Genomic DNA, 25,811 nt, shown 5'->3' with positions numbered 1-25,811 from the left:
AAGCTGGATCTGCTTTTTAAAGCACATCAGCCAAACTGCTTTCTCTAAGGACTTCTTGTGATCCTTTCCCTCTGTCCACTTGGCTGCTGCATTTACCAAATGCCCAGCCTTTAACAGAGTGGTGATCCACTTGTTAGTGATATTCACCTGGCTAAAAACATAATCAGAAATCCTTTCCTCCATCACGGTTCGCTCATCCGAACCGCTGTCTACCGTATCGCAACCTTGTTGCTGGTGTCCTGCCATGGTCGCCATTTCTGTAGGGGGTTTTGCACAGGCGTGTTTGGGTCAGTCAGCTTTGCCTCTGACTACCTTCCTTGAGCGGTTCGAATCGCTCGCTCCCTGGGTTCTGGACACCGGACTTAGATACAGGCAGCGATACAGAGAAGACTCGAGTAGACAGGTGGTTGGATGCAAACAAAACCAAGATTTTATTGAAGAGGAAAACTTGATTCAATCTTATGGAAAATTATTAGTGTACACTTCTACAGGCAAAAATTACAAGAGAGTCATAATAATACTGTACTTATACAGGGAATGGGGAACACACTGCACATCGAGGGAAAACAATTATCTTAACAATCCCCTTATCCTTATCCCACCCCCTATACCTAACTAGGTTAATCTATGAGGGGTCAGAATTCATGCTCACCAATCAAAAAAAAAGGGTTTGTTAGACTCAAAACAGCGGTTGGGGTTGGGGTTCGCTCTTGGTGCTCTCTGGAGCCTGCCGTCATCACGTGGGCTCCGAGTGCTGCAAGGGCGTTGTCCAGGTTCGAGTAACCCAAAGTTACGGTCTCTGCTTGGGTACTTTACCTTGCAGGGATGATTCTTTGCCGACAGCTTGAGTTTGCATGAAGATACTCGCAGGTCGGCTGAGGCTGAAGGCCCGATGATTCGAAGCCTACCCTCAGTCGGCCTTCCCCGGGTGGTCTTCCCTCCTCCTCCCCTCGTCGCGTCCCGCTTTGCCTGGCCTGAACTGCCCGTGTTCGCCTGACCCGGTGTCGGGGCGAGTCCAGATGGAGTTGGAGAGGGCACGGGCAACGGCCAGGGGGTAAGCGCGGGACAGGGGAAGAGCGGCAGCCACGAGGGCGAGGAGCTGAAGAACCGGGGAGCGGCAATACCGAAAGTAGCAGAGCAGCCGAGCAAGAGTTCCTTCTTCTTCTTCCAATTGCTACCTGGGGGCCTTCAGTTATACCTTCGTCGAAAACTCTTATCTGCCTGCCAAATCAGGTTAGTTCTTTGTTTTAATTTTGGCGGGCTAGATAAAATAATGGTAGCAATCTATACTGACGGTTTTTAGATGGCTGGTAATTGCATCTACCGGCCCGATAATTGACTCGTATTGTCCTGAAAGTCCTTGATGGGCTTGTCCAGCCTCGATGGATGTGTTTAATCTGTTTCCGATTATTTATGCAGACTGTTAGATGGCTTTAACTGTAGGCCTCATTGAATTTAGATCTGCCTCTAATTCAGCCTAATACATAATTCACAGTTTGTCTGGGTCCCAAACACAAAGTTCTTTTCACAGGAAACCTGCAGCCTTAGTTTCGATTTAGCTCAAACTGCCTGGGCTGCAGAATCAATTTTGGGAGACCCGTAGGCTTTCTGCCACGAGGCACGGAAGCCATCTTGGGTACCCTTTTTAATTTCAAAAGAAATGTCTACGCAGGGTCCCTTTTATCGATAATAATCTTTGGGGAAATGCACAAATTTTGCAAATCTTACAAATAAGTCATTTGCTGTAAATATTGCTGTAATTTGCCCAAAACTGAAAAAAACTTGACCACATTTTGATATACCAGCATGCTTCAGGAAGTTGAGAGGTTCCTGTGAGAACTTTAGTACAAAAACCGTTAAAAGATAAAGAAGACCCTGGGAACAGAACTTTGCTAAATGAACTTTTACGGATATATGCTGTGAAAGGCTGCCAGCTGCCTTTTACCAAGATAAGGAAAGCATGCTTTGAGAGTCCTGTGGGAACAGACTATTGAACTGTGGAAACATCTTCAGACTTTGGAATATAACCTTGAAGGTCCACGGATGCCGAACAGACTAGTGATGAGAGGGTCTGAGAAACAATGAATGATCATTATTATACCATATAGTTAGGGACACGTACGCAGTGGGAGGGCTGCCAATTTTGGGGTATAAAAGGTACTGTTTCAAGACCACTTGCTGCTGTAGCCGGGCGACCTGGTCAGTTGCCAGAAATCATACATCGAGTCACTGCCATATTGACCACCCGTTGGTGTTAGTACGTATGTGGTGTTTTGCTTGAGCTTAAAGTAAAGGGATATCTCTGTGAATGCTGAGGCATAATTGGAATTATTATATGCTTAATAACTATTGGATGCTTACTTGTAATCTCTTGCTGAGTAAAAGAAGTTTCACAGATTCATTGGGTTTTGTGTTGCCTGTTCGACGGGTCTGGACTTTGAAAACTGTTTGACAGGGCAAGGGGTGATGACTGCACGTCTTACACTTGATCTGACGAGTCTTAATGAATTTAACAAACATGTCTTGAAACGGGCGCAGGACCCTCATTTCAATATTAAAATGGGGCCTGCACACATTGAAAAATTTCAGAAAACAGTGGAAACCCCATACATACAGGTGTTAGTGTGTCCTACTTGCAAAGACGGATTAAGAATTCTTGGGACCTTGGTCACTGAGAACATTCTGGGTGCCGCCACTGCCCCCCCCCATTCCATTAAACACAAACGTGTCGTCAAATGCAGGAAGAAATAAACCTTTAGAATGTTTACACACTGCATTAATAATAATGCAAATTGTTATGTCCGTGTATAATTAGACACAGACTGCGGAGAACGGTACAAACGGTGTTTACTCAACGTGGCTCACACTGCAACTGATCTGTACAGATTACTACTCAGTGTTATATAGAGGTGTGGGCACTGCCGGTACTACAGTATACATGAGCTGGACAAAGTAGTTCCCCCCCTTAAAGGTATATACATTACAATTCCTCCCCTTTTAGATTAACAGTACCATAACACTCATTTAACAATTAAATATCGAACTAATTACAATTAACACTTTTAACATGCAACATTAGCTGAAAATAGTCTATTTCTTTATTCAGTCTTTGGGGAAGCTTCCTGATCCTTTCTGGATAGCGCCTTTCCTGAGTGTCTTGCTCTTGGTGCAGAGGTGATTCTGGCCCCCTGTCATCGGTTGGTTCATCAGCTTCCGATGCTACTGTTTCTGGGGTAGATGCGACCTGTACGTCGGGTTCATCACCAGGTACGTATGGGCGAGGCATGGGGTTGACTTGTTCCTGTGACTCTAGGATCTGGTCAGCATGGCATCTCACGATGCTCTCCCCAACGTCCACTGTGTACATTAGTGGGCCCTGCCGTGTGCATATCGTTCCTGGCTGCCATTTTTCTGTTCGGTAGTCGCGGGCCAAGAATGGTTGCCCTACATTGAAGCTCCTTGTTGGCTTCTCATTGATGTGCTGGAATTGCTTACTCTCAACATTTCTTTGTACGTTTGGTCTGAGCAAATCCAGGCGAGATCTTAACCTTCGGTTAAAGAACATCATGGCTGGGGCCTGGTTGGTGACTGCATGTGTCACATTCCGGTAGGCGAACAGGAAATTGTCCACCTTGTGCTGCAGCGGAATGTTGTCATTGTACCTAGCCTTTATTGCCTTCTTAAAGGTTTGTACGAACCTCTCAGCCAATCCATTTGTGGCTGGATGATACAGGGCGGATGTGTAATGCCTTACCCCATTCTTTTTCAAGAACCTCCGGAATTCTTCGGACACAAACTGTGGTCCGTTGTCGGAGCAAATCTGTTCTGGCAAGCCATTCCTGGCAAAAATGGTCCGTAGGACTGCAATAGTTTTCTCCGTGGTAGTGGAGGACATTTTGATGACCTCAGGCCATTTCGAGTGCGCATCCACGGCTATTAAAAACATTGAGTCCATGAATGGACCAGCAAAATCAATATGCACCCATTGCCATGGAGATGAGGGCCACTCCCATGGGTGTAGAGGGGCCTGTGGTGGTGCATTTTGGACTTTCTGGCATCCTGAGCAGCTCTTGGTCAGGTCCTCGATTTGTTTATCGATTCCCGGCCACCACACATAAGCCCTGGCTAGGCTTTTCAATTTTACCCCTCCCAGATGACCCTCATGAAGTTCATTGAGCACTCTATCCCTTAACTTGGGTGGAATTACCACTCGGGATCCACACATCAAGGTCCCCCGGCACACTGACAGCTGTTCTCTCCTTCTCGAGAATGCTGGCAACAGTGAGTCGCCATGTGCTGGCCATCCCTTTGCCGTCAAATCATATACCCGAGACAGTGTCGGGTCATTTGTGTTTCCTTTTCGATACAAGCGTTAGTTACCGGTAGGTATTCAACTATAGTCGAATGGAATATTTCGACAGGATCCACTGCTGGTGCTTCCTCCGCAGTAGGCAGTAGCAGGCGTGATAGCCCATCAGCATTTCCATGCTGTTTCGTGCCCTTATATTCAATCTCATAGTGGTGCGCCCCTAGAAAAAGTGACCATCTTTGTAGTCGTTGCGCTGTCATCACCGGAACGCCCTTCTTTGGATTAAAAATGGAGACAAGAGGCTGGTGATCAGTCAGCAAGGTGAATTTCTGCCCGTGCAGATAGTGATTGTACTTTTTCACTCCCCACACTAGGCTGAAGGCCTCCCTGTCAATCTGGGCATAGTTATGCTCGGCTGAGGTTAGTGATCGTGACGCAAAGGCTATTGGCCTCTCTGAGCTGTCCGAGAATTTGTGCGACAGCACCGCTCCAATGCTGTAGGGTGACGCATCACATGCCAACCGAATTGGTAATGCTGGGTTGTAATGGGCCAATACCTCTTTCGATGTGATTAGTGTTTTGCTCTTCTGGAATGCTCGTCTACATTTGTCACTCCACTTCCATGGCACCCCAGTTTGCAGTAGGGTGTTCAGTGGGTGTAGTATTGTAGACAAATTTGGCAAGAACTTATGGTAGTAGTTTACCAGCCCAAGGAACGACCTCAGTTGTGACACATTTTCCGGTGCTGGAGTCTTGACTACTGCCTCAATCTTCTCTGGGGACTTATGTAACCCCTCTTTATCGATAACGTGGCCACAATACGAGATCTGGTTTCTAAAAAACTCGCATTTGGGGCGGTTAGCTCGGAGCCCATATTCCTGCAATCTAGTGAGCACCTGCTCCAGGTTGGCAAGGTGATCACTGTCATTTTCACCCGTGACCAGGATGTCGTCCAAATAACACTGGGTCCCTGGGATCCCTTGCAGGACTTGTTCCATTGCCCTCTGCCAAATAGCCGGAGCTGATGCTACCCCGAATACCAGCCGGTTGTATTGGTAGGGACCTTTATGGGTGTTGATTGTGAGGTATTTTTTTGATGTTTCTTCTACCTCCATTTGCAGATACACCTGGGCCAGATCAATCTTAGTGAAGCAATTCCCTCCAGATAGCAAGGCGAAAATATCTTCGATCCGCGGAAGTGGAAATTGTACGGTGTGAAGGACCGGGTTCACTGTTACCTTAAAGTCCCCACCGATGCCAACCTTCCTTGGTTCCCCAGGCGTGCTGCTCAATTACTTTTTCATCACAGGGACGATGGGTGTAGCCCACTCGCTCCAGTCTACCTTGGACAGTACACCTGAACGTTCCAGACTCTCCAGCTCTGCTTCGACGGCTGGGCGGATCGCATAAAATTGGCCTTAAAAAATTTTGGACTTGTGTTTTCTTCAATTTTATTCATCGCTGTCATGCCTTTTAGTGTTCCGAGTCCTTGCTGGAACACTTCTTTCACGTCAGTTAGGATCTTTGACAGTCTCCCAGGTGTGACGTTGTCATCCTTTTTGTCAGCCACAGTCAGTGCCTGTATGGAATGTCAATCCAGTTGTATTTTCCGGATCCATTCACATCCCAGTAATGGTGGTCCTCCATCTTGCAATACATACAGGTCTAGTTTTGGTGTTTCCTTACCGTTATATATAACGGTCACCCTTATTTTTCCTTTGGGGTAGACTTATTGCCCCGTGTACATTTTCAAAATAATTTTTGTGTCTCTCAAGGGTATGTGTGAGAATAGCCACTCCTAGTCCCGTCAGTTTATGACTGTTTGGGCTGATCCTGTGTCCAATTCCATCTTTACCTGGACTCCTGCTATCTTGAGAGTGACCCAAATGGTTCGGTGATCCTCCGTTGTGATCACATTATGTAGTTTCAGACAACTCAGTTCCCTGCTTTCAGAGTCATTATCACCCTTTTGTTCGTCTGAACTATTCTCCGTTATCTTATGTACCTTCTTGTACTTTCCTTTGGTCGGTTTCTTATTGCTGGTTTTCTTTCCCGACCTGCAGACTCATGCTATGTGTCCTACTTTTCCACACTGTCTGCACACTTTGTCTTTGAACCAGCAATCATTCTGGTCGTGTGTTGTTCTGCCGCAGCGATAGCACTTCTCTGTTCCATATGACATTTCGTTTGTGCCATATTATTGCGGTCTCTGTTGTATCTCTGCAGCGCCCCGTGCTGCTGCTTCATATGATACCGCAATGCTGAAAGCCTTTTCCAGCATAAGGTCCTTTTCAGATAAAAGCCGTTTCTGGGTTCCTTCACTTTGAAGCCCACACACAAACTTGTCCCTTAAGGTATCTGCCAGTCCCGCTCCAAGCTGGCAGTGTTTCGATAGTTTGCGCAGTTCTGTTAAATAATCAGCATTGCTTTCATCCTTATGCTGGTTCCGCTTGTGAAACTTGAATCTTTCTGCTATCAGCAGCGGTGTGGGGTTTAAATGTTCCTTTAGTATCGTTACTATGTCTTCAAAACTCTTTTCCATTGGCTTTGTTGGGGTTACTAGATTTCGTAATAAACCATATGTCTTTGCACCCATTAAATTTAACAATACCGATGCTTTCTTGTCATCTGACACCTCATTTGCCTTGCAGTACACCTCTATTCGCTCGACATATGTAGTCCAATTTTCGACTTCATTGTCAAATGCAGTGATACTGCCACTCTTCGGCATTTTGGGTGTGGTTTAAAATGGCGTCTCCCAATGGCTTAAAATGGCTTTTCTTCCTCCCCTGCTGCTGCCGACACCGCTCCCGGCGGTTCTCGTGGCAATGGAGGCGCCCTGTAGGTTTCGCGCGCTTCTCTCTCTCCGACGCTGCTCGGCCCCTGAACACCGGCTGCGCCCTGTGTGCTCTGCCCTCTCTCTCTCTCTCCCCCGTCGACGCTGCTCGGCCCTTTGCTGTGCCGCTCGGTCGGGCTCTAGCCCGCCGCTGTCCGGGAAGGGTCTGCGCACTACCTGTTGCCAGCCCGTTTCGCTGGACCACCTCGACTGGAAAGCCAAGCCTGGCTCTCGACAGCCTCCCCCGTAATTCTCGAGTCTCTGCTGGATGACTGGGCGGTTGCCCATGGTCGACGCCCGAGTCTCTGGCCTTGACCTCCAATCCACTGATCTCCAGGAACCAATCCCCGGGAGGTGATGCAGAGTTGCAGGTAGGTTCGAACCTGCCTCGTCGCCAATGTTACGTCCGTGTATAATCAGACACAGACTGCAGAGAACGGTACAAATGGTGTTTGCTCAACGTGGCTCACACTGCAACTGATCTGTACAGATTACTACTCAGTGTTATATAGAGGTGTGGTCACTGCCGGTACTACAGTATACATGAGCTGTACAAAGTAGTTCCCCCCCTTAAAGGTATATACATTACACAAATCATATCACCATATAGTATTCTTAAGTTAAGCTTAAATAATATCACAATATATTACGCTTAAACAAAGCATATTTGCACGGGCCCCATAGACCTGTGCATCAATCTGCCCCTGCTTACTGCGAGGAAAGACCTGTGTAAACACAAATAATGTCCACAGTCTAGGCAAGTGACTGTTGTATGATGCAATAGGACAGATAACCTGTGGTTAAATCTTCGACTAGATCTTTGAATACCATGATGCAAGTCAAAGGATTTTATTTGCAAGACTAGAGGACATGACAGCATGAACAGACAGTTGAAAGTCCTTTACCCTCCCCCAGCTCATAACTGAGGATGTTAAAGGAGACCAGTCGACTGTTGCATTAGGAAGTTAGGTGTAGGACAGGAAGTCAGATTGAATCGCATTACACAAAGGATAATGAATCTCTGTGTTAAGTTACAGAAAAGTACACTGAAGCTTCTGTATAGATTTAGATATGTTTCTGGAGGAAGGGATATAAGATCAAGGGATATAATAATAAGATGGGTGGTAGGGTTAGAATCTAGCAAAAAAGGGTATGGGTTCGTTTGATATTTCTTGTTCTAAAAAAAATCATATTTTATGTAAGTGCTAAATGTACTTGCTGCATTTAACCACATCCCTGAGGCTGCCAATTGCACAATGACACACACTATTGCATTGTGGTTGGATCTAGTTGGCAGAGGTGAACTGTTCTCTAACCAAATATTCTCACTACAATACTGATAAACCAGGATGCCTCCTCCCCACTGCACCAGGATGGCACTTAGAACATCTTTGAGACCTCTAAAGACCTTTATGTGGTCCTTGGTTAGATGTGGCCCTGACCTAAAGTAGCACCCTGTGGAGAGTGATTTCAGTGATGAGTCTGAGGTTGGCAGTCAGTCCTTCATGATATCTGTGAAAAGAACAAATACTCATAAGGGTATATATAACGCAATGTGTTCCCAATCAGCATTTTGTGTGCTAGGAACACAGTTGTGGAATCAGTGGAGGTCAGTACACTAGCAGCATTTGCTGTCCATTCACTTTAATCATCGTAAAATCACGCTGACCTGTGAATCACAGATGTGTGCTTTTGGTGTGCAAATTCCGAAAATCTAACCAATAACTTGAATATACATTTGCATACATTAAACATCTTATACATGGTGGTTGCTTTTCTATATTTTTAAGAGCAAGGAATAAAGCATTATCTCATTACAAAACTTGAGACAGAAATATTTTATTTTTTCAGGTTTAAAGTCCATGATCTATAGCGAAGCCAACTTTGTTACATGTCGAGAATTTTTTTATTTTATGTTCGTTCATGGGATGTGGGCATCACCGGCAAGGCCAGCATTTATTGCCCATCCCTAGTTCCCCTTGAGAAGGTGGTGGTGAGCTGCCTTCCTGAACAGCTGCAGTCCATGTGGTAAAGGAACTCCCATAGTGCTGTTAGGGAGGGAGTTCCAGGATTTTGGCCCAGCAATGATGAAGGAACGGTGATATATGGCCAAGTCAGGATGGTATGTGACTTGGAGGGGAACTTGGAAGTGGTGGTGTTCCCATGCACCTGCTGCCCTTGTCCTTCCAGGTGGAAGAGATCGCAGGTTTTGGAGGTGCTGCCGAAGAAGGCTAGGTGAGTTGCTGCAGTGTATTTTGTAGATGGTACACATTGCAGCCGGTGGTGGAGGGAGTGAATGTTTAAGGTGGTGGATGGGATGCCAATCAAGCGGGTTGCTTTGTCTTGGATGGTGTCGAGCTTCTTGAGTGTTGTTGGAGTTGTACTCATTCAGGCAAGTGGAGAGTATTCCATCACACTCCTTACTTGTGCCTTGTAGATGGTGGAAAGGCTTTGGGGAGTCAGGAGGTGAGACGATCACCACAGAATGCATAGCCTCTGACCTGCTCTTGTTGCCACAGTATTTATGTGGCTGGTCCAGTTAAGTTTCTGATCAATGGTGACCCCCAGGATATTAATGGTGGGGGATTTGGCGATGGTAATGCCATTGAATGTCAAGGGGCGGTGGTTAGATGCTCGCTTGTTGGAGATAGTCATTGCCTGGCACTTGTGTGGCATGAATGTTACCTGCCACTTACCAGCCCAAACCTGAATGTTGTCCAGGTCTTGCTGCATGCGGGCATGGATTGCGTCATTATCTGAGGAGTTGCGAATGGCACTGAATACTGTGCAGTCATCAGCAAACATCCCCACTTCTGACCTTACGATGGAGGGAATGTCATTGATGAAGCAGCTGAAGATGATTCGGCCTAGTACATTGCCCTGAGGAGCTCCTGCAGCGATTTCCTGGGGCTGTGATAATTGACCTCCAACCACCACAATCCTCTCCCTTTGTGCTAGGTATGACTCTAGCCAGTGGAGAATTTTCCCCCCGATTCTCATTGACTTCAGTTTTACTAGGGCTCCTTGGTCAAATGCTGCCTTGATGTCAAGGACAGTGACTCTCACCTCACCTCTGGAAATCAGCTCTTTTGTCCATGTTTGGACCAAGGCAGGAATGAGGTCTGGAGCTGAGTGGTCCTGGCAGAACCCAAACTGGGTATCAGTGAGCAGGTTATTAGTGAGTAAGTGCTGCTTGATAGCACTGTTGATGACACCTTCCATTGCTTTGCTGATGGTTGAGAATAGACTGATGGGGCAGTAATTGGCCAGTTTGGATTTGTCCTGCTTTTTGTAGACAGGACATACCTGGGCAGTTTTCCACATTGTCGGATAGATGCCAGTGTTAAAGCTGTACTGGAACAGCTTGGCTAGAGGCGTGGCTAGTTCTGGAGCTCAAGTCTTCAGCACGACAGCTGGAATATTGTCAGGGCCCACAGCCTTTGCTCTATTCAGTGCGCTCAGCCGTTTCTTGATATCACATGGAGTGAATTGATTTGGCTGAAGACTGGCTTCTGTGTTGTTGGGACCTCAGGAGGAGGCTGATATGGATCATCCACTCGGCACTTCTGGCTGAAGATGGTTGCAAACGCTTCAGCTATGTCCTTTGCACTCATGTGCTGGGCTCCACCACCATTAAGGATGGGGATATTCATAAGAACATAAGAACATAAGAAGTAAGAGCAGGAGTAGGCCATACAGCCCCTCAAGCCTGCTCTGCCATTCAATAAGATCATGGCTGGTCATCGACCTCAACTCCACTTTCCCGCCCGATCTCCATATCCCTTGATTCCCCTAGAGTCCAAAAATCTATCTATCTCAGCCTTGAATATAGTCAAAGACTTAGCATTCACAGCCCTCTGGGGCAGAGAATTCCAAAGATTCACAACCCTCTGAGTGAAGAAATTCCTCCTCATCTCAGTCTTAAATAGCCTACCCCTTATCCTGAGACTATGCCCCCTAGTTCTAGACACTCCAGCCAAGGGAAACAACCTCTCAGCATGTACCCTGTCAATCACTTTCAGAATCCTATATGTTTCATGGAGCCTCCTCCTCCCATTAGTTGTTTAATTGTCCACCACCATTCACGACTGGATGTGGCAGGACTGCAGAGCTTTGATCTGATCTGTTGATTGTGGGGTCGCTTAGCCCTGTCTATAGCATGCTGCTTCCACTTTTTAGCATGCATGTAGTCCTGTGTTGCTGATTCCCCAGTTTGGCACCACATTTTTAGGTACGCCTGGTGCTGCTCCTATCATGTGCTTCTACACTCCTTATTGAACCATGGTTGGTCCCCTGGCTTGATGGTAACGGTAGAGTGAGGGATATGCCGGGCCATGAGACTACAGATTGTGGTGGAATACAATTCTGCTGCTGCTGATGGCCCACAGCGCCTCATGGATGCCCAGTTTTGAGCTGCTAGATCTGTTCTGAATCTATCCCAATTTAGCACGGTGGTAGTGACACACAACACGATGGAGGGTGTCCTCAGTGTGAAGATGGGACTTCATCTTGTAAGTTACAGGGTTCTCAAAATTCCCGCACTCCCCGAGTTATGGATCAAGGGACCCTGTTTTAGACAAGTTATTTAAAAGCAGGGTACCCAAAATGGCTTCTGTAAACCTCGTGACCAAAATTGACAGCATTTTTAAAAGCAAGACTCTGCAGACAAGCAGGCTCAGGGACGATATTTAAAATGTAGGAGTCTGTGTACAGGAACTCTTTGGAGCCTGCCAGACAGAGTAAACACAGAATACGCATTTATTCGACTTGAGTCCAATCAAAGTAGAATGGGCCTATAACCATGGCCATTAGCTTTCTGCATGTTTAATCGAAAGCAGCTCACAGTAGCCATCAAGGTAGGATGGGGGCAATTAAGCCTTATCCATGACAAAGTAACCAGGACATCGGGGCCATTAGACCCAGAGACAACCACTCCTAAAGTTGTTAAAACAAATGGTTGTAATTATTTAAACCAAGCCCGCCAAAAGTTAAACAATGGACTGACCTGATTTGGCGTGCAGATAAGGAGTGGAAGAATGGGTATAACTGTAGGCCCATCAGTAGCAATCGCTCTCTTCCATTGACTCTTGTTTGGCCTTGGCCTGCTGCCACTCGTACTTGCGCCCTGGCCTCATGGCGGGTTCTCTTCTCGCTCCCCGCACCGCTCAACAACCAAGGACGCCCATTACACTGGGACCAAACGCGGGAGGAGAACGAGACCCGAGTTCAAAGTCACAAAGGACACACAGGCCACGAACGGGCAGACGAGACGAGATGAAGAAGAAGGTAACACCAACAAGAGCAGAGAAGAGCAGCAAAAGACGCATCGGTAAAAGCCAAATGCCTAGTTATAAGCTGGCATTTGGGGAAGAAATTAGCAGTGTATGCTTGGACAGTGAGGATAAGTGGACGTTTGAACACTGCGAATAAACAGGCGTTAGACGTGAGTGTCCACGCCCACGACGAATATGCTAGTGTTCAAAGGATGTGTAGCAAAATCTTGTAAGCAGTGAAAACCGGCAACCGATCCACGACCGTAACGTTACCGCCAACGACCGCCCGAGGGAGAAGAAGAAGAAAACCCATCGCGACGAGACGACGACGGTATCTGAGGAGAGGGGAGGTGCGTCGCATCAACAACTCCAGCGCCGCGCCCTGAGACCACGTGGCGACGGGGTACCCCAAAGAACAGAAGACCAAACCTCAAAACTCAAAACGTTAAAGCAACAGGTTTTGGATTGGTGAGCATGATTTCCTGGCCCCTCATAGCTTAATCTAGTTAGGTATAGGGGGTGGGATAGGAATAAGGGGGGATTGTTAATGTAGTTGTTTTTCCCTCGATGTGCCGTGTGTTCCCCATTCCCTGAATAAGTGTAATTGTTTATGCCTGAATTTTATACCAGTAATTCTCTTAAGACTTTGTTTTTATTTCTGTTTTAATAAAATCTTGGTTTTCTTACACCAAACCACTTGTCTACTCGATTTTATGTATCGCCACCTGTACCTAAGTTCGGTGTCTAGAACCCAGGGGTGTGGGAGCGATTCGAACCACTCACAGGACAGTCAGAGGCAAAGCTGACTGGGCACCACCACGACACCACCCTCTACAATCTCCACAATGACTATGCGGTGGTCACTGCTACCAATGCTGTCATGGACAGATGCATCTGCGGCAGGTAGATTGGTGAAGACGAGGTGAAGTAGGTATTTCCCTCGCGTTGTTTCTCTCACCACCTATCGCAAGCCCAGATGGGCAGCTATGTCCTTCAGGGCTCGGCCAGCTCGGTCGGTAGTGGTGTTACCGAACCACTCTTGGTGATGGACATTGAAGTCCCCCACCCAGAGTACATTCTGTGCCCTTGCTACTCTCAGTGCTTCTTCCAACATGGAGGAGTACTAATTTATCAGCTGAGGGAAGATGCTAGGTGGTAATCAGCAGGAGGTTTCCTTGCCCATGTGTGATCTAAATCCATGAGACTTCATGGGGTCAAGAGTCAATGTTGAGGACTCTCAGGGGCCATTCTTTCCCAACTGTATACCACTGTGCCGCCACCCCTGGTGAGTCTGTCCTGCCGGTGGGATAGGACATACCCTGAGATGGTGATGGAACATCCTTCACCATTTCCGCCACCTCCAGCGTGATCCCACCACCAAACACATCTTCCCCACACCTCCCCTTTCAGCATTCCGAAGGGACCGCTCCCTCCATGATACCCTGGTCCACTCCTCTATCACCCCCATCACCCCTTCCCCTTCGCCCGGCACCTTCTCGTGCAAGTGCAGGAGATGCAACTCATGCCCTTATACCTCCCCCCTTCTCACTGTCCAGGGCCCAAAACACCCCTTCCAGGTGAAACAGCGATTTACTTGTACTTCTTGCAATTTAGTATACTGTATTCGCTGCTCACGATGCGGTCTCCTCTACATTGGGGAGGCCAAACGCAGATTGGGTGACTGCTTTGCGGAACACCTCCGTTCAGTCCGTAAGGGGGACCCCGAGCTTCTGGTCGCCTGTCACTTTAATTCTCCGCTCCACTCCCACTCCTACCTCACTGTCCTCGGCCTCTTACATTTTTCCACTGAAGCTCAACGTAAGCTCGAGGAACAGCACCTCATCTTTTGATTAGGCACTTTACAGCCTTCCGGACTCAACATAGAGTTCAACAATTTCAGATCATAACCTCAGCCCCTATCATATATATATTTTTTTCACACTTTTTTTTTGTTTTCTTTTCTTCTCTTCCACATGGCAGCTGTCTTTCATTCTGCCACCGCAATTTACACTTCATCTAGAGCCATCTTTTGTTTCTTAACCTGTCCTATTACCATCTCCTTTTGCTTTGAATATCTGTTAATGTCTCTTAATGTCTCTTAACCTCTCCTGCCTTCTATCCTATCACAGACCTTCCCTTTTGTCCTTTCATCCCCTCCCCCCTTTCCCAGCCTCTACACTTGCTTAAAAATCTGTTCCATTTCCTGCTTTTTTCCAGTTCTGATGAAAGGTCATCGACCTGAAATGTTAACTCTGTTTCTCACTTCACAGATGCTGCCTGACCTGCTGAGTACCTCCAGCATTTTCCATCTTTATTTCAGATTTCCAGCGTCTGCAGTATTTTCTTTTTGTAATGGTGATGGAGGAGTTAGGGACATTGGCTGAAAGGTATGATGCTGTGAGTATGACTATGTCTGGTTGTTGCTTGACTCGTCTATGGGACAGCTCCCCCAATTTTGGAACCATTTCCCAGATGTTGGTGAGGAGGACTTTGCAGGGTTGACTGGGTTGGGTGTGCCGTGTCCGTAGCCGGTGCCGCGGTCAATGCCGGGTGGTCCGTCCGGTTTTATTATTGTTTTTCATAGCGGTTTTTAACAACGTTTCAGAGGGCAGTTAAGAGTCAACCACATTGCAGTGGGTCTGGAGTCACATATAGGCCACACCAAGTAAGGATGGCAGATTTCCTTCCCTAAAGGACATTAGTGAACTAGATGGGTTTTTCCGACAATCCAATCGTTTCATGGTCACCATTACTGATACTAGCTGTTTTTTATTCCAGATTTATTTAACTGAATTTAAATTCCCCAGCCTCACGGATCATTAGTCCAGGCCTACTGGATTACAGGTAGACTACCCTTTATCCGGACTTCCGAAAACCGAAAACCTCTAAAAACCGAAGGTTTTTTCGTTCAGCGTAAGTCGTGCGTACGTCGTGCGTACGACTTACGCTGAACGAAAAAACCTTCGGTTTTTAGAGGGTTCCGGTTGCGGAAGTTCGGATAAAGGGTAAGTCGTGCGCACGACCCCCCGCCGACCCCCCCGCGGACCCCGCCGGCCCCGACAACCGCCGACCCCGCCAGCCCCGACAACCACCGACCCCGCCAGCCGCAACAACCGCCGACCCCGCCAGCCCCGACAACCGCCGACCCCCCCGCGGACCCCGCCGGCCCCAACAACCGCGGACCCCGCCAGCCCCGACAACCGCCGACCCCCCCGCGGACCCCGCCGGCCCCGACAACCGCCGACCCCACCAGCCCCGACAACCGCCGACCCCCCCGCGTACCCCGCCGGCCCCGACCCCCGCCGACCCCGACTGACTTACGCTGAGCGTCAGCGTAAGTCGTGCGCATGACCCCCCGCTGACCCCCCCCACGGACCCCCGCCGACCCACCTTCCGAAATCCGAAATTCTCCTTTATCCGAAACTCAGCTGGTCCCGAGGTTTTCGGATAAAGGATAGTCTACCTGTACTAGCCCAGTAACATAACCACTATGCTACTGTTCCCCTATAAAATGCAGTAATATACGTATTAACCTGCAGCACTTCTCAGCTGATTTGATGAAACAGTTTTATTTATTAATTTACTTCTGCATCACTTTTCTTTCTTGTGACAATTCTTCACTCCAGTTTGATATAAAGATTGGAAATTCGCAGCATGGTAGTATTTCACCTCCTCCTAACTTCTGGATGATTGTCCCACATTTGGTGCCACCTTATTCTCTTGGGTCTCCAGATGCTATTTTCCTACAAAGGGAAACTATCACTGTGCCATACCCATTGAGTATATGCGGAACTGTTGCCAAATGCTGACATTTGTGTAGCCTGGCGAAATGGAGCAGCACAGGACACAAACTTTCTTTTTTTGGGTTTTTTTATTCTGAATTGATAACTTGGGTTCTAGGCTTAGGATGTAGTTGTAAATACATGAAACCACATTTAATTTGTATAAAATATGGAAAAGACGGAAATACGGCAAATACAAGAAAACACAGCCGATAAAATACGGCAGTGGCTTGCTGTAGAACAGAACACGAGGCAAACCACAGGTGCAGTTAGTTAGTTAGCTAACACTCATTATACAAAACAAAACCAATAGTACAATACATTCTTATGTCCCATTATCACTTGTTACATCTTACAGGAAAACACAGAATAAGTTCATTTCAAAAGTCATATTCACCCCAGCTCCCTCAAGAAATCTCTCACACTGGATGTAGAAAATGGAGGCTGTGAAGAAAGGGGAGGTTACTTTGGCATCACATGGTCCTACCCATAATCCTTTTCTCCTTGTTCAAATTACTAAAGGGGAAAATGAACTGCGCCATCTAGTGGACTTAAATATTCACTGCATTTTCCCCACTTGGCTACATTCTCCCCTGCTTTAAAGTCAACGTCCTCGGTGACTTAGCACCAGTTTTTCACTTCTTTTACAGCTTCTCGAAAAAATGCAGCACCCAGACTAGATAAAACCTCAGGACTGAGTGAGACTGCATTACAGGCTGACTGAGGCAAATGGTACGGGTTAGGGTTTACCTCAGCATTGGCTCTTTTAGTTCTGCGAGGAGCTGGAATGGGTACCTCAACCTCAGTCCCACACTCAGAAGGATCTGAATGCTCTGGCTCAGAAACAGCCTCTGATTCCTGTACATCTTGGGCGTTACCAACAGGATCATTGTTTACTTTTTCCTCCTGAGTTAACTCTGGATAGGTGACTTCCTCTACCACAACAAACTCAGTATCAGAGGGCTCTGGCAACGATTCTGTCAAAAGAGTGACAGGGGGTACGGTGACAGGGGACTTGGTTCTCATCCGCCTAGGCTCAGGGACGGGTAACACATGGCCTAAGATTAACTCTATGGACCCTTTTTAAAGGACCGCCCTCTAAAGGCTCAACTGCATGTGTAGTGCCCTGTACCTCCACCACTCTGTACACAGTAGGACCCCAAGCATCCTGAATTTTGTTCCTACCCAAAGGCCTGTGTCGTAAGTATACCAGCTGACCCACCTCAATGGTTGGACAGTACACTTTGTCTTTGTTAAGTTCAATTCTTTGAGCTGATTTCTTTTCAGTGTACTCTCTTGCCCTTGCATGTGCCTTATTCAAACGCTCTTGGTGGACAACCAACCACTCATGTTTCTTGTCTAACACTTGCTCCTGACCTAATAAAGCATCTACAGGAAGGTGTGGATGAACCCTAAAAAGCAGATAGTACGGTGAGTAGCCAGTCGTAGCATGGGGTATTACATTGTAGGCATACACCAACTCAGATAAGTGCTCAGGCCAGCGGCGTTTCTTTTCTGGAGGCAGTGTACGCAAAAGATCATGTAAAGATCTGTTGAATCTCTCACATTGAGCATTTCCTTCCGGGTGGTGTGGGGTAGTGCGGGTTTTCTTTACACCATAAAGCTTACACAGCTCGGCAATGATTTCACTCTCAAAATTTCGACCTCTGTCTGAATGCAATCTTTCTGGGACCCCATACTTCATGAACCATTCTTTGAGAAGGACTTTTGCCGTGGTATCAGCCTTTTGGTCCCGAGTAGGGAAGGCTTGTGTGAATTTAGTGAAAACATCTGTCACCACTAACACATTCTCATGACCATCAGAGGCCGGTTCCAGCATGGTGAAATCTACAGCAACTACTTCAAGGGGCCGGGAGGCTAGAAATGATTTCATAGGGGCATGTATCTTGGGGTGGGGCATTTTTGTCAAAACACACCTCTCGCATTTCTTGACCCATTGTTCCACATCCTCATACATCCCAACCCAAAAACATCTCTGTCTCAAAAGGTTCTGTGTGCGCTCTATTCCCTGATGGCCCATACGATCATGCACACCTTCAAGCACGACTTCTTTCAAACAAGAGGGCAATAGTAGCTGGTGACATTCACCAACATGGACATCCTCGATTACACGGCACAACAAGCCATCTTGCTCACAAATACGGTGCCACTGCTTTAACGTGGATAATACTAGCTTGGATAACTGCGACCTCTCCTTGTAAGTTGGCTTTCGCTGCTCACCCCAAAACTTCCTAAACACGCTGAGGGTGGGGTCTGTGTCCTGAAACTTATGTAGTTCCTCTTTAGAGTAACCGGGAAGTGTTGGTGTGTTACCCTGCGACTCACTACGCTCAGCACTTTCTTCTGCGTCCGAAACACGGATCTGTCTGACTTTACAGCACTTGACTCCTGCTGTCACTAAGTCTGGTCCTAGAGCTGTTCCCTTGTGAATGACATTACATATGGCCACAAAATCATCATAGTCTGCATCCCCACTGTCTGACTCGGGCTCCCCTGCTAATGGCTGCCTAGAGAGGGCATCTGCTGCTGCATTACAGCGGCCTGGGCGGTACTTGACGTCAAAGTCAAAAACAGCTAACTGAGCCACCCATCTTTGCTCAACAGCACCTAACTTAGCTGTAGAAAGGTGACACAGGGGGTTGTTATCTGTTATGACAGTGAACTTGGAACCTAGAAGGTAACCTTGAAATTTCTCTGAAACAGCCCATTTGAGGGCGAGGAGCTCTAGTTTCATACTGCTGTAGTTTCTGTCATTTCTTTCAGCATTACGGAGCCTCCTACTGGCATATGCTATCACTCTCTTCCTATCTCCCTGCTGCTGGTGGAGGATGGCACCTAATCCTAGGTTACTGGCATCCGTCTCTACAATGAAAGGCTGAGTGAAATCTGCATAACCTAACACTGGAGCACTGATCAGCTTTTCTTTCAACTGTTCGAAAGCAGCTTGGCACTCAGCTGTCCATGAACCTTCAAACAACCGTTTTGCTTTTGCTGGGCTGTCTTCCCTAAGGCATGCATTGACTACGTCATGGAGAGGGCCAGCTCGTTTAGAAAAATCCTCAATGAACCTCCTGTAATAACTACAGAAGCCAAGAAATGACCTCAGATCTTTGACTGTACTGGGGACCTGCCACTTCTTTACGGCGGCAATTTTCTCTGGATCTGTCCCTATACCCTCCCCTGAAATTTGATGCCCAAGGAACCTGACTTCCTGCTGCAGGAAGTGACACTTTTCAAGCTTTACTTTCAAGCCTGTCCCTTTCAGTCGTCGTAGAGCTGTCTCAAGCCTCTCTAAATGGTCCGGGAAGGTCTGAGAGAACACAAGGATGTCATCTAAATACACCAATAGGATGTGGAACACTAAGTCGCTCATAGTCACTTGCATAAGTCGTTGAAAAGTCGCAGGTCCATTACAGACACCAAAAGGCATTCTGAGGTACTCAAAAAGGCCAAAAGGAGTTGTAAAAGCAGTCTTAGGCCTGTCACTTTCACGAACAGCAACCTGGTGGTACCCACTTGCAAGATCAATGGTCGAGAAGAACTTTGCACCATGAAGGGCATCAAAACTCTCATCAATGCGGGGCAAAGGAAATGCGTCACGTCTGGTTTTTGAGTTTAGTTTCCTAAAGTCAACACATAGTCGTATGTCTCCATCAGTCTTACGAACTACCACTATGGGTGAAGCGTATGAACTATTGCTCTCCTGGATGACACGCTTTCTTAAAAGCTTAGTGATGTGGTCCCTCACCTCTTTGTACAGTGTAGGTGGGACACGACGGTATGGCTCTGTAACTGGTACGTCATCTACCAAGTTAATCTCATGCTCAACTTTATCAGTGTAGCCTAGGTCCTCATCCTTAAAAGCAAATACTTCCGAATACCTGGCTAAAAGTGCACCTAACTCTGCTTGTTGGCCCTGTGTGCCACCTATGTGTAGTTTGTCCAAAAGCAACTGAATGTCTTGGTCTGTCATCTGTCCTTCTTTTCTGCCAACAGTTACTTCCTCTGTGTCAGCGGAGATGCATTGAAATCGCACCTCACAGGAGTCCTTGTCTACACACTCTGCCTGAGTCGGAATACCAAGCCTGGTCCTGGGGCTTAACCACACATCCTCCTCAGAGAAATTTACCACCTGCACTGGAAATAAATGTCCCTTTGATTCAACTAGAGTGGGGACAACTACCAGGCCACCTGGCAATGGTGTGTTACCTGGCTCCAACAGCATTTTAGTGCTGTCACCTGACTGAGTTTTAAGTCCCTTTACATAGACTGTAGCTATGGAAGACGCAGGCACATGTACAGCACCCCTACCAGCTACACGGACAGAAGATGACTTTGGAGTGATGTTACACTGTTGTACTTGCTGAAATGCTTCCCTCCAATCTGAATCTAACTTTCCCCCTAGAGTAGTGTCAAACTCAGCATGAACTAGTTGTCTGCATCGGCTGATGATGTTCATACCAATAAGACTTGGTGCTGCAGGCTGTGACTGCTGATGCTCTTTGACTACCAGGAAACCACACTCGGGTAAGGTTATGCCCATAGTTTCAACGTCTAACTCAAGGTAGCCCAAGTAGGGAATGTCCAACCCGTTGGCGGCAGTGATCTTAAGCCACCCGGTTGTAGACAGCATATCCTCATCCCTCCCAAGTAGGTGCTCTCTGAAAAAACCTTCAGTAATAGTGCTGACTTGGCTCCCGGTATCCAGTAAACAGTTAGCAGTAACCCCCCCAATCTTGAGATCTACTACTGGACATTTACCTATTGCACGGTCAAGAAATCTGTCACGAATACAAGTACTGTTCTGAGAGCCTGCAGGTTTTCCTCGCATTGCCCAGCTCATGGCAATCGAGGGAGCTAGTTTTCCTGCACCCCAGCCGGTATCGGTGGATGTGTTTGCTACCTTGTGCTTCTGAGGACACTGTTTGGCAATGTGTCCCGCCCCGTTACACTTAAAGCAAATAGGCTGACCTTCATCAGTGAACTTTGGCTTGGCTATAGGTTTCCCAACCTTGTCATTACCAGTGTTTTCCATCTGTAGAGCAAGACCCCGTACTGCCTCTGTTAGTTCCCCGATAGCTTGACCCTGCTCCGCCTCCACTTTAAGAACATCCTGTAAAGTGACAGCCTGGCTGCCTGGTACCCCAATGGCAGAACACTGAAGATCCCTCCCCGTACTGTCACACACTACATTCTTGCTCTTTGCAACTTTAGTGCTACAGGGCTGGTCTTCTAAGGACCATAAGACAGCTTCCTCACATACATCAAACAGGGTAGCCTGGGGGTTGCCTCATACAAACTTGCGCAACTCTCTCCGGAGTGAGGGATCTCTCACACCATCAACAAATCTGTTTCTGACAACCCGTTTTGTGTTCGGCACAGCATCTGGTGATTGCTTTACCACAGCTCTAATAATCTGAGAGAGTGCATGTGAGTATTCTAGGAAGTCTTCACCCTCCTCTTGCTTGCGTCCATAGAAAGTTTCTAACAGCTGGGACTCACTGCGTTTTTCGGTGAAAGCCCCCCTTAGGTAACTGAACAGGTCACTGGGCTGCTTAGACTCTCCACCCAACCATAACCTAATTTCCTGTAGGGCTGCCCCCCTCAACAAAGATCGAATGAAATCTACCTGCTCTGCAGGAGTCTGATCTCTAGCTCGTAGTACACTTTCAACCTCTTCAATGAACTCATCAACTGATCGATTATCTTTAGATACCTCACCACTGAATGGTTGGATCTGACGCTCTCTAGGTACATACACATATGACTTGGTTGCCCCATTACCTAGAGTGGCAATAATTGCCATTGCTTGGTCATGGTTTTTTTTCAACTCTGAAATCTGTGACTTGAGTTCATCTATCCGGTTGCCCTCACCCACACTAGAGGTATTGTCCTCACCATCCGAAGTGTGAGCTCCAACCTCCTCATCAGGAGACTCTAACATTTTGACTTAGTTCACAAGTCCATGAAAGCCACTGAATGGGATGGCAGCTGCGACGATTCTTCTCCAATGGTGTCCCTCCTCGGTGCCTTGATGGGTCCTCTCCCAGATTGGTCCTGGCGCCCTCTGGATCCCGTCTGTCTGGTCTGGTCCTCCTTAGCAACCCCAGGCAGCACTCTCCGTCCGTCTCCAGGTCCACTTGGCACCACACCGCTCTTCCCCCACTGCCGTATTTTATGTATTTTTTCTTTACCGAGCCTGAGAAACTCCTAGCTAACAGACCCCACTCCTGGTACCAAAATGTGTAGCCTGGCGAAATGGAGCAGCACAGGACACAAACTTTCTTTTTTTGGGTTTTTTTATTCTGAATTGATAACTTGGGTTCTAGGCTTAGGATGTAGTTGTAAATACATGAAACCACATTTAATTTGTATAAAATATGGAAAAGACGGAAATACGGCAAATACAAGAAAACACAGTCAATAAAATACGGCAGTGGCTTGCTGTAGAACAGAACACGAGGCAAACCACAGGTGCAGTTAGTTAGTTAGCTAACACTCATTATACAAAACAAAACCAATAGTACAATACATTCTTATGTCCCATTATCACTTGTTACATCTTACAAGAAAACACAGAATAAGTTCATTTCAAAAGTCATATTCACCCCAGCTCCCTCAAGAAATCTCTCACGCTGGATGTAGAAAATGGAGGCTGTGAAGAAAGGGGAGGTTCCTTTGGCATCACATGGCCCTACCCATAATCCTTTTCTCCTTGTTCAAATTACTAAAGGGGAAAATGAACTGCGCCATCTAGTGGACTTAAATATTCACTGCATTTTCCCCACTTGGCTACATTTCACAGAATCACAGAAACCCCACAGTGCAGATAGAGGCCATTTCGGCCCATCGAGCCTGCACCGACACATATCCCACCCGCTCCCCGTAACCCCTACACCAACACATATCCCACCCTATCCCCGTAACCCCACGTATTTAATCCCCCTAACACTAAGGGTCAATTTTTTATCATAGCCAATCAACCTAACCTGCACACCTTAGGACTGTGGGAGGAAACCGGAGCACCCAGAGGAAACCCACGCAAACACGGGGAGAATGTGCAAATTCCACACAGACAGTCACCCGAGGCCGGATTCAAACCCAGGCCTCTGGCGCTGTGAGGCAACAGTGCTAACCACTATGCCGGATAATGTCCATACAGAACACTAAAGACATATGATATACTGTAACTCAAATAGCTACATTAGATGTATGACACAAACCAGCTATGTTGCTAATGGCCATTAGTATTGTTTGATAAAGAAAGAAAAAACTAAAGACTTGCATTTATATAGCGCTTTTCACGGCCACCGGACTCCCAAAGCGCTTTACACCCAATTAAGTACTTTTTGAAGTGTAATCACTCTTGTAATGTAGGAAATGCGGCAGCCAATTTGCACACAAGCTAGCTCCCACAAATAGCAATGTGATAATTACCAGATAATCTGTTTTTTTTTAGTGATGTTGAGGGATAAGTATTGGCCAGGATTCTCTTTTAACCGGCACCGAAATAACCGAAAATCTCTGTTAACCGGCAAAATTCAGGAGTAGGTTCAGATAAGTTTTACTTCATATTAGTGGCAGTTCCTGGATCTGTGGCTGTGTAACTGGGGTTCGTGCACTTGTTGCTAAGCAACAGGGTCGCTTGGTCTGTGGCCGGAGTTCCTGCACATGTTGCTAAGCAACAGGGAAGCCTGGATTTGTTGCTGTGCACGGAGCTCTCGTACCTTTTAACTATACCTCTCTGTAATCCGGACTTTTTGATAAACCAGCACCACGCCAGTCTCATTGGTGCCGGATAATAAAGAGTTTCCTGTAACTCCCCTGCTCTTGAACCATTTATTCTGCATATGAAGCTCTGTTTACTGTACAAAATAAATGTGAAATATATTGAACTAAGTTTAGCAGCAGTATTAATGTTTGGGCACTTTACAGCACTGCTGGGTGAAAGCTTATCCATATTAGAATATGCAGTGTTACCTACATCGACTGGACCCCTTTTCTTCATAATTGGAACAACCGACATTTTCATTCTACTGACAGTAAATTGTTTAGCACTGAAATAAACCAAAATGCTACTTCACATTAGTAATGCCAAAACAAATATTTGTTTCACAAGTCTGCTTTTCTCTGATTAACACTGAGTCGATGTAAACATTGCTGCCACTTGGAAAGTAGTCACCATTTAGCTGCCTATTTTTCTTCTGATTTATACAGAAACACAGAAGTGGTGGTATTTTCAAAATTAATTGTTGCTTCTACAACAACAACAAAAACTACTTGCATTTATATAGTGCCTTTAATATAGTAAAACGTCCCAATGCACATCACAGGAGCATTATCAAACAAAATTTGACACTGAGCCACATAAGGAGATATTAGGACAGATGACCAAAAGCTTGGTCAAAGAGGTAGGTTTTAAGGAGTGTCTTAAAGGAGAAGAGGGAGGTAGAGAGATGGAGAGATTTTGGGAATTCTAGAACTAAGGGCCTCGCCAGCTGAAGGCATGACTGCCAATGGTGGAACAATGAAAATCGGGGATGCACAAGAGGCCAGAATTAGAGGAGTGCAGAGATCTCGGAGGGTTGTGGGCTGGAGGAGGTTACCAAGATAGGGAGGGGTGAAGCCATGGAGGGATTTTGAAAACAAGGATGAGAGTTTTTAAATTGAGGCGGTGCTTAACCAGGAGCCAATGTAGATCCGCAAACACTTGTTTGAGTTGTGGAGATGAAAATCTACTGATCAAAGAATGTATCCCTTTATAAAGATGAATCAAATCAAAACAATTTGTTCATTCTTAGTACCTGGTACTCACATTCAACTGAGATTGTGTTTAGGTTTTACAGTTAGGAAAGGGAGGCAATATATTATTTTGAAGGGTTGATTTTCTCAATCAGAGTACTCACTTGTTTTCAGAAATCAGGCTCCGAGGTGATGCTGATGTAGTTGTCAGTTGACAGTGTCAGCTGTGGCTCAGTTGATAGCACACTCACCTCTATCAGTCCGAAGGTTGTAGGTTCAAGTCCCACGCCAGGGACTATGAGCACATAAAGCTAGGCTGGCACTCCAGTGCAGTGCTGAGGGATTGCTGCACTATCAGAGGTGCCGTCTTTCAGATGAGACATTAAACTAAGGCCCTGTCTGCTCTTTCAGGTGGACGTAAAAGATCCCATGGCACTATTTCGAAGAAGAGCAGAGGAGTTATCCCTGGTGTCCTAGCCAATATTTGTCCCTCAACTAACATAACAAAAACAGATTATCTGGTCATTATCACATTGCTGTTTGTGGGACCATGCTGTGCGCAAATTGGCTGCTGCATTTCCTACATTATAACAGTGACTCCACTTCAAAAGTACTTCATTGGCTGTAAAGCACTTTGAGATATTTGGTGGCTGTGAAAGGCACTATATAAATGCAAGTCTTTCTTTAGTAATAAATGTGCAAGCTTGTTATGATAAGGGTAGAAAATAGCTGACAACAGTTATACATGTCATTCAATGTTCAAATTTAGATTTTTTTGAATAAAGCTAATGCCTCACAATGCACTAAACTGATTTGTTTTCAGGTATTCAATACACATTGACAAATGT

The sequence above is a fragment of the Somniosus microcephalus genome, chromosome 1 (assembly GCF_052327205.1).
Source record: "Somniosus microcephalus isolate GS21.2 chromosome 1, FLI_Smic_1.0, whole genome shotgun sequence".
In the NCBI taxonomy this organism is placed as follows: Eukaryota; Metazoa; Chordata; class Chondrichthyes; order Squaliformes; family Somniosidae; genus Somniosus; species Somniosus microcephalus.
Note: the sequence above shows the minus strand (reverse complement) of the source record.